The sequence below is a fragment of the Oreochromis aureus genome, linkage group 3 (assembly GCF_013358895.1).
Source record: "Oreochromis aureus strain Israel breed Guangdong linkage group 3, ZZ_aureus, whole genome shotgun sequence".
Classification (NCBI taxonomy): Eukaryota; Metazoa; Chordata; class Actinopteri; order Cichliformes; family Cichlidae; genus Oreochromis; species Oreochromis aureus.
The window spans coordinates 59,276,751-59,285,572 of record NC_052944.1 but is presented as its reverse complement, the minus strand read 5'-3'; the positions used below and the strand labels follow the sequence as shown (position 1 = coordinate 59,285,572).

Below are 8,822 nucleotides of genomic sequence, written 5' to 3'. Positions count from 1 at the left end.
ACTCATTGATACTGACAGTGTGTGAAAGTGTTGAAATTGACTTTTCTTATTGGTGCTTTTTAAATTAAAACGATATCTTGTGAAACATCTTAAACTGCTCCTGTTGTTTGTGCAATTTTTTGTTGCCAGAGATGATGATATTTGGGCAACAGGATTGAATCAGCTTATCAATAATAGTTCAGTTTAGTTGGCATGCTACATCCATGCAAAGTATGAGTGAAACATATAGATGCCTGTAAAATGTTAGCTTCTTCATCTGCAGAGGATGATACTTGGTGAGGTCATAAAAACCAAAATGATAAATGAGTCAAACTGAAATAACATCAATACAAAACTAATTAGAGTCCAGAAAACAGCAGAATTGAAGTCATGATATTTATTATTCATGACTGTCAGACATTTCTAAGACTCTCTAACAGAGTTAAAGTAGATCCATGTTTTCTCTCAGCTCTGTGTTCTTTAAGTAGAACGTCCTTTAAAAACCATCAAATCACTGACTTAAGAACATTTGTATTTCAGATATAAAGAGACCCACGTCACACTGTTTTCTCTGAACATTATGATAACATCTGACTCTGCCTGTGTTTTCACTGTAGTTACAGTAACACAACTCAATGTGACTGTGGGATGTGGTTCACTGAGATTAAAGATGTAACATGTAAACAGATGTGTGAGAGCAGAAAGAAGTGATCTGATAGCAGCTCAGCTCTGCTTCACAGCTTTACAGAGTTTAACCAGAGTGTGACGTGCAGTCTGATGCTGAGCAGCCAAACAGTGAACTCACTGCCTTCCTGACCACAAGTCAGAGGTTGAAACAGAGAGAAGCTAAAGCCCACCTCCAACTCAACAACCTCACAGCTAAACTACAGTCAGCTACAGGAAGTCACAGCAGGTTTGTAACAATCTGCAACATGACTGATAAAATCATTATTGTCAACAACACTCAAGAATTTATTTTAATTTAATTGTGAAATGTATTTCAAACACTGTTTGATGCATTTATTTCACAAGTAAAGGTCAGAGAGTCAGTGAAGGCATCACACAGCTGCTAATGTTGGCTTCAGGTGCAGTTGTAGATGTTGTTGCTGTTGATCTTTACTTCATGTTCTGGTTCAATTTTTTCATTTAAAATTTTGTGTTTCTGCTTTATTTCCACCAAATAATTTAACCTTTGCATGAAGTTCAGAGAGGAAACCACAAAACTGGCACCCAGTCACAGGGGAGGAGGAAGAGGAGGGTTTTACTCTGTATGAGAGTGAACTGAACTCAGTCTTTGTCTGATATCAGCGAGCAGCAGGAGGAAACGTCTCAGAACTCTGAACTAACCTTTGTTTAATTTCTCTTTAGTTCTGATCTCACTGCTGAGCTGCACCACAAACCAAGGTCAGTAACCTTCTTCTGTCACACTGTAAACCTGACTCACTCTTCCAGGACACTGTGGGACATGTTTATTTAAAAAAGAAAAAATCCTCTTCCTGTTGCATCACCAAACCTGATTTTCTGACAGTCTAGATGATGTCACCTGTTTTTCTAAATTAAACATCCACACATCAGAAAATATATCTGTGCAATAGAATATTTTTATTCAACATCCAATTGCAGTTAAAACTGAATTTATAGAAAATAAATGTGTCATTTACACTTCAGGTATGAACATCAGCTCATGTTCTACTGTTTAGTTCTTCAGTGTGTGAGCCAGCTGGAGCAGTCGATAAAAACAAAGCTGATTTTCTGTCAGTGTTTATTAGGACCACATGTTTCTGTTTGTGGGTTAACTCTCATATAAAAGTGCTTCCTGGCAGAGAAAAGCGCACTGACCCTGTGACATGTAATGATGCAGAAAGAAGAAGAAGCAGAGAGACGCGTTTACTGGCTGTCAAACTGCTGCTGATCTCAGTTACTTCTTAGGATTGATGTCAGAGAGCAGACACCATTTTTAGATCTGAGATCATGTGACCATTATTGTTACGTTTGGACTCAGACTGCAAATGTTAAAGTAGATGTGATGATCGGTTCATTGCTTCTTGTTTTAGGCTCGTGCAGGTTTTAGTTGCACTGAAGCCAGTTTATGATGCTTGAGCTGCGCTAAAGTCAGTGTGTTGTTGGTGATGTAAGGTGCAGTCGCAGCCACACAGTTTATTGTCTCTCTGACATCAGAACAGAAAAGCAGCAACAAGTCTCAGCTGACCTGCTGTCACTAACAAGAAAACAAACTTTATGTTTAACATCGTCCTCGTCTCTGACAGCTTCAAAGAAAACTCCTCCATCGTCCTGAAGAAAAGGATCAACTTCATCTAACATAAAGTTTGAGGATTTAAATGGAGGAAACATCTTTGTAGTTGCTGCTCTGTAAGTTCACTCTGTGTCTTTCTGGAATATTCAGATGATGAAATCTGTAAAAAGCTCAAAAAGCCAGTCTGTACTTTTCAGTGATGTTTGTCTGTAACATGAATCTTCTTCACATGTTTGAATTCAACAGTCTTCCTCCTTCCTGCTCTGATTCTGCTTCAGTATTTTCTTACAATCAGCTCACAGAGATGTTGTGTCTGCTCTGCTCTCTGATCACTTCATTAAACACCACAAACTCTAAACTAACCTGAGTTTAATTTCTCTTTAGTTCTGATCTCACTGCTGAGCCTCAACACAAACCAAGGTCAGTAACATCATCATATGGCGCTGTCACACAGTTTAAACTCATTAACATTATTAGTTGTTACTGCAGCCAATGATGAATCAGGACCACAATGTGTTCATGCATCTACAATCTGACAGTTATGAAATATCAATATAATGAGGGTCACATTTTTTCTCATTTCTGCATTTATTCATCTATTTTTACAGATAAAAAAGATGAACTAACTTGACAGATCATTAATTTTATGAACATTTCACGAAGGCAGTTCATTATTTAAAAAGCCTATTTACTGCCTTTAAAAACTAACTAATTACACACAGAGATTTGTCGTGTTGCAACTGTCAGCATAAAATCATGATGAAAAAACATAGATGATGACATGTTAGTGTAAATATGTAAATACATGTCCTGATGTGAAAATCACAATGCAGACTTGGAGATCATGCTGTGATTTTTGTTGTGAAATTTGATAAGCTGAGGTGAAGTTAAATAAATGTGATGCTTAAAAAACCCTGAAATATTCCTTTGATTGTTATCTATATGGTGTTGTTAAGAATACTAATTCATTAAATTACTAATTAGATACAAATGCAACGTAAATACCTTAATGTATGCTTATGGTAATGTCTTCCTGTCATCCCATTAATGAACTGTAAACGTCAGCAGGTCAATTAATTTTAGTTAAAATGCAATAAATTCCTCACAGCTCGTCTGACTGTGAGTCCCAGCAGCTCTCAGTTCTTTAAAGGAGACTTTGTGTCTCTGAGCTGTGAGGAGGACGACAGCTCTGCTGGATGGACTCTGAGGAGAAACACAAACAAACAACAGAGGACTCAGTGTGGAGATGGGTGGGGAAAACCAGCTGGTTCTTCCTGTAACATCACTGTGTTCCCATTGGACAGTGGAGTTTACTGGTGTGAGTCCAGAGAGGGTCCCATCAGTAACATGGTTAACCTGACAGTCACTGGTAAGCTGAGTGTGTGGAGTTAGTGTTGATGAAGCTGTGTGTAAATGGATGAAATGCTGTAGTTTGTCTCTGTGTTGAGGTGGATCAGTGATCCTGCAGAGTCCTGTCCTCCCTGTGATGGAGGGAGATGACGTCACTCTGCTCTGTAAAACAAAGACCACTCCCTCCAACCTCCCAGCTGCTTTCGATAAAGATGGCTCCCTCATCAGGAAGCAGCCTACAGGTCACATGACCATCCAGCATGTTTCCAGGTCTGATGAAGGCCTCTACAAGTGTGACATCAGCGGTCATGGAGAGTCTCCATCCAGCTGGATCACTGTCACAGGTGAGGAGCTTCACTCTGATGTCACCTCTTATTTCATCCACATATTCACCTGAACAGGTGGGATTGTCTCTGCAGAAAAACCCACAGCCGCAGTGATGCCCGCCACCTCTTCACTGCCCCCTGACTGCAGCTCTCTCCAGCTTGCGTTCAGAGTGGCCCTCCACCTGGTGGTGTTCAGTCCATACTTCATCTCCACTCACTTCATGATGTCTTTATATCGCCACAGAGCCAAAGGTAACACTCTGAATCATTCCCTCACCTGATATGCTGATGATGAACTGCTCTCCATCTCTGGTTCACATCTGATACTTTTTCGACTTTTAATTTTTGCAGGAAACAAACTTTGCATCTTGATCCCTCCCACTCATCCTGAGCATGGATTGGATAATGAGCACGATGATGTAACTGCTGATGTCACCACAGAGCATCACTTCTGAAGCAAACTTCTGTTGTGTCTCTGTGGATCTCAATAACTTTGTCCTCTTCACCTCTGATGTTGAGATCGTCTGAATAGATGGAGGAGGATATCCATCATTTACCACGTGTGTTACCACAGCTCTGTACCTAAGGTATTCTTTGAAGACTTTGGATTGTTTCTATATGAAACCTGTAGTGAAATGTGAGAAATACCTAAAACAGTTATAGATAGAGCCTGTTTTATTTTGGTATTTCCTGTTTTGTGATTGAATTCAGTCTACAACCTGGTTGGTCCATCTGCCTTTCACTCACAGACACTGACATGGTACTTAAATTGATGTCCAATAGAGGGCAAAGATAAGATCATGTGACAGAGTGGCTTCATGGATCACTTCTCATCTGTTCCTGACTGAGCACAAATCCTTGAGAGCCTTGAAGCTTAACCAGACAACAGACCTTAAAAATGTAAGATCTACTTCCATCTATAAGTAATGCTAATTACAGCTTTCCCCTTAATCCATCACATGGGATGTTCCTATCATTGTCCCACTCATGTGATAGAGGATCCTATGTGGATATAATCTTAATAAAAACAAGTGTGTCTTTAAATGTCACTTTGTGTGTGTGTGTGTGTGTACTGATGCATGCGTGTAATGAGATTTTAAATGTGTAGAGGAATCAACAAAGTTAAATTAAGTAAGTATCCATGTTTTGTATTACCTCTGTGTTTTTAACCATTGTTATTTCAGATATAAAGATACCCATGTCACACTGTTTACTATGAACATGTCATGGTCCTGCATCATTTGCCCCAGTGTTTTGAATTTTCTTGTGTTTTTGTCATTTTGTATTATGATTTGTGTTGAAGTCCACTTTGTTAGTCTTGTGTTTGTTCTGTATTGCCGAGGTTGATCTGTTTAGCTTTTGATTATTAGATTCACTCTCATGTCTTTGCCCTCTGTGTCTCTCTGTGTGTCTGTGTTTATATATGTTGTGTGAGTTCTTGTGTTTTGTTTCCCTCCTCATGTTTCAGTCTATGTTGTCATGTTTATCCATGTTTCACCAGTCTGTCATGTCTGTTCTCTCTTCCTCATGTTCCTTCATGTTCCCTCGCTTCCTCTCTGCATTTCCTCCACTCCTGTGTCATGTTCCTTTGTTTACTGCTTTATTGTGAAGGTCTCATGTTTCCATGTTCGGTGTGTTTGGTTTTGCTTCCCTGTGGCGTCATGTTAATTTGTGTCAGCTGTGTCCCATGAATTCTCAATTCCCTCGTTATCCTTCTGTGTATATGTAGCCGCTAAAACTGGTGGATCTAAATCTTCACCACAAAGTCCGTTCACATACAAGAAGAAGGGGAGTGAGTGGGTCAGCGCTCGGGGCACAGAGTCTAAGTTGGCCTTAAACACACCATTTATTTCCATGGAAAAAAGGTAAAACCAGAATTAAATACAATTTTAAAATACCCCTATACAATAAAAAGAGCGTTCTCAATACACTAAAACCCCTGCCGGCAGAAATAATTGTACAGCATCCAAAAAAAGCTACAATGTTTCCCATACACTAAAATTTTCCCCACAGTCCCGTAAACCGACAGTCCAGCTACACTTGGGCAAATGTTCCTTATCTGAAAGAGGAAACAGGAGAGGTATTCCTCTTCCGGGATGGAAATCACGGCGGCCAGAAGACCAAGGAGGGGGCTCCTGTCGCAGACCTGTCTCCTCCTGACGGCACGTCAACGCACAGTCCCGCTCCACTCCACACCTGAACACGGCCTCCCTCGTAGCACCGCCAGATGCAGGCAGAGGGACACCCCTGGCCTGCTATGGATTGCACACATCGCCTCCCACTGTCGCTATTCCTGCCGTCGGGGCCTGGATGGCCGTGTTCCGCTGGCCGGTCCGTCACCGAACGACTGGTGGGACCCCACAGTCAGGAAGCAGGTCCTTCGACACATATGCTGGCTTGCACGCGTTTTTTTTCCTCCGGCTCACTTTTCGTGCGTCACTCCTCTTGGCTCTTCTTCTTCTTCTTCTTTTACGTATTATTGGCGGTTGGCAAACAACTGCATGGTGCATTACCGCACCAACTGGTATGGAGTGTGGACAGAAATCACTCTCAAAAAAAAAAAAAAAAACCCACTTCATATCCTCCCAAACAACCTTCCTTCTCTCAAAAACTGAAACAATGCCTGATAACATTTATCCCCCGACTCCGTCTGTAGCAACCCTACAAGATCAAGTTTCATAGCAATGCTACTGAGATTTTGGACCAACCGTCTCCTCTCTACCGTATAATTCCGACACTGCAAAATAACATGCTCCAAGGTTTCATCCGTTCCACAATAATCACATTTCCCTGAGGCATGTTTCCCTATCAAGAACAGTGTGGAATTCAAACCCGTATGCCCAAACCTCAGTCTTGACACCAGCACCTCCTCTCGCCTACTCCTTCTTGTGGCTCTCCTCACTCCCACCCCCCTTTGAATTTTATATAACCACCTTCCCCTCCTGTCTTCTTCCCACTGTTTCTGCCATCTACCCCTCATTTCTAGCTTAATAATACTCTTTACTTCCTCCTGACCAAAATTCACCGCCAGATCAACTGTCTCATACTCCTCTTGTCTCTGCGCTTACCATCCCCTTTAACAGGTCAGGGAACGCCCCCACCTCCACAGGTGCCTACTATTGTCCACTTAGTCCACAGTGGATTAAAAGAATATTGTGCAACAACATTAAAACACACAATATAAATATCAGGATAAAACCATGCAATATAAATATCAATAAACAAACATGCAATATAAATATCACAATAAAGTCATGCAAATAAAATCAATACTCTATGTACCAATACACAGTATGATCCAAAACAACATAAAACCTAAAAACACAAATTTCCACTGTGTGACATATATGTGACATATAGGCCATATATGTCAGCGTCTACTTCATACCACGCTGTATGTTCTGTTAATAGTTTCGTTTGTAGGTTTTCCAGTTTAGTTTTTGTATAAGCTTGTCCCAGCTATAAAGCAGAGTTTTGGTTTTCAAATCCTGTCTGTGAGTCTGCATTTGGGTGCAAGCCTGCCTAAACACACAGTTTCCTGACAGAACCTTATGGGGAGATAATGTGTGACTCTGTGTTTTCAGTGCAGTTACATTTACACAGCTCGCTGTATGCAGCACGTCTACTTCACACCTTCACAAATGTTAACCAGGGCATGACGTGTAGCCTGATGTTGTGCAGCCACTCAGGTTGTTTGCTTTCTGACAGCAAGTCAGTGGGTGGGACAGAGAGAAGCACAAAACCAACCAAAGCTTTCTACCTTACAGTTAACGTGCAGTCAACTACAAGAAGACACAGTTTGTTTGGCTCGATCTGCAATATTAGTGACTAAATCCATGCATTTACTTAAAATGTAATTGTCAAAAAAGAGCTCTTTCCCCCCAAGGAGTTCGGAGAGTCAGTGAAGACATCATACAGGTACTGATGTTGCATTCAGGGTCTATTGTCAGTCATAGATATTGTTGCTTTTCATCCTTTCTTCATGTTCAGTTGAAACTTTTAAAACTTTGGCTTCCAGGAATCAGAGAAATAAACACAGAAAGTTTTTCACACAAGGTTTTTTCTAGACAGATAAAGGGGAAAGGAGGGTTTTACTGAGTGTAACCATGAACTCATGTCAGTGTCGGTCTGATGTCATTGAGCAGCAGGATGGAGGAAACGTCTCTGCTGTGTCTGCTGTGTAAGTTCACTCTGTGTTTTTCATGCCTCTGCTGTCTTGTTGAATGTGAAACTCTGAACTAACCTGAGTTTAATTTCTCTTTAGTTCTGATCTCACTGCTGAGCTGCACCACAAACCAAGGTCAGTAACCTTCTTCTGTCACACTGTAAACCTGACTCACTCTTCCAGGACACTGTGGGATACATTAATTAAAAACATGGTGCAGCTAACTGCAGACAGACTCCTCCTCATTCACGTCCATAGTAACTCACTCTTTCTGACGGTTTAAAGGATTTCAGGTTTTATGTCATTCAAACACATATAACTCAGACTATGTTATGAATAATATCCATTTTATTAAGCATTCAGCAGCTGATGTGAGGAAATCAACAGCTGTGAAAAATATCTAGATACTGAAAAATTTGAATAATGTATTTATATATCTTCTTCCTCACAGCTCGTCTGACTGTGAGTCCCAGCAGCTCTCAGTTCTTTAAAGGAGACTTTGTGTCTCTGAGCTGTGAGGAGGACGACAGCTCTGCTGGATGGACTCTGAGGAGAAACACAAGCAAACAACAGAGGACTCAGTGTGGAGATCGGTGGGGAAAACTAGCTGGTTCTTCTTGTAACATCAGCAAACTATATGAATCAGACAGTGGAGTTTACTGGTGTGAGTCCAGAGAGGGTCCCATCAGTAACATGGTTAACCTGACAGTCACTGGTAAGCTGAGTGTGTGGAGTTAGTGTTGATGAA

General features: G+C 40.9%; 2 long non-coding RNA genes across 2 annotated transcripts; both read left to right on the top strand.

Annotated features, from left to right (window-relative positions):
- The first annotated feature begins 1,284 nt into the window (after window positions 1-1,284).
- On the top strand, window positions 1,285-3,362 carry LOC120438039. The gene is made up of 4 exons (XR_005611614.1): window positions 1,285-1,383; window positions 2,247-2,349; window positions 2,618-2,653; window positions 3,342-3,362. It is a non-coding gene; the product is annotated as an uncharacterized LOC120438039 (long non-coding RNA).
- Window positions 3,363-7,842: 4,480 nt separating this feature from the next.
- On the top strand, window positions 7,843-8,547 carry LOC120435890. The gene is made up of 3 exons (XR_005609997.1): window positions 7,843-8,089; window positions 8,174-8,209; window positions 8,526-8,547. It is a non-coding gene; the product is annotated as an uncharacterized LOC120435890 (long non-coding RNA).
- Window positions 8,548-8,822: the final 275 nt, after the last annotated feature.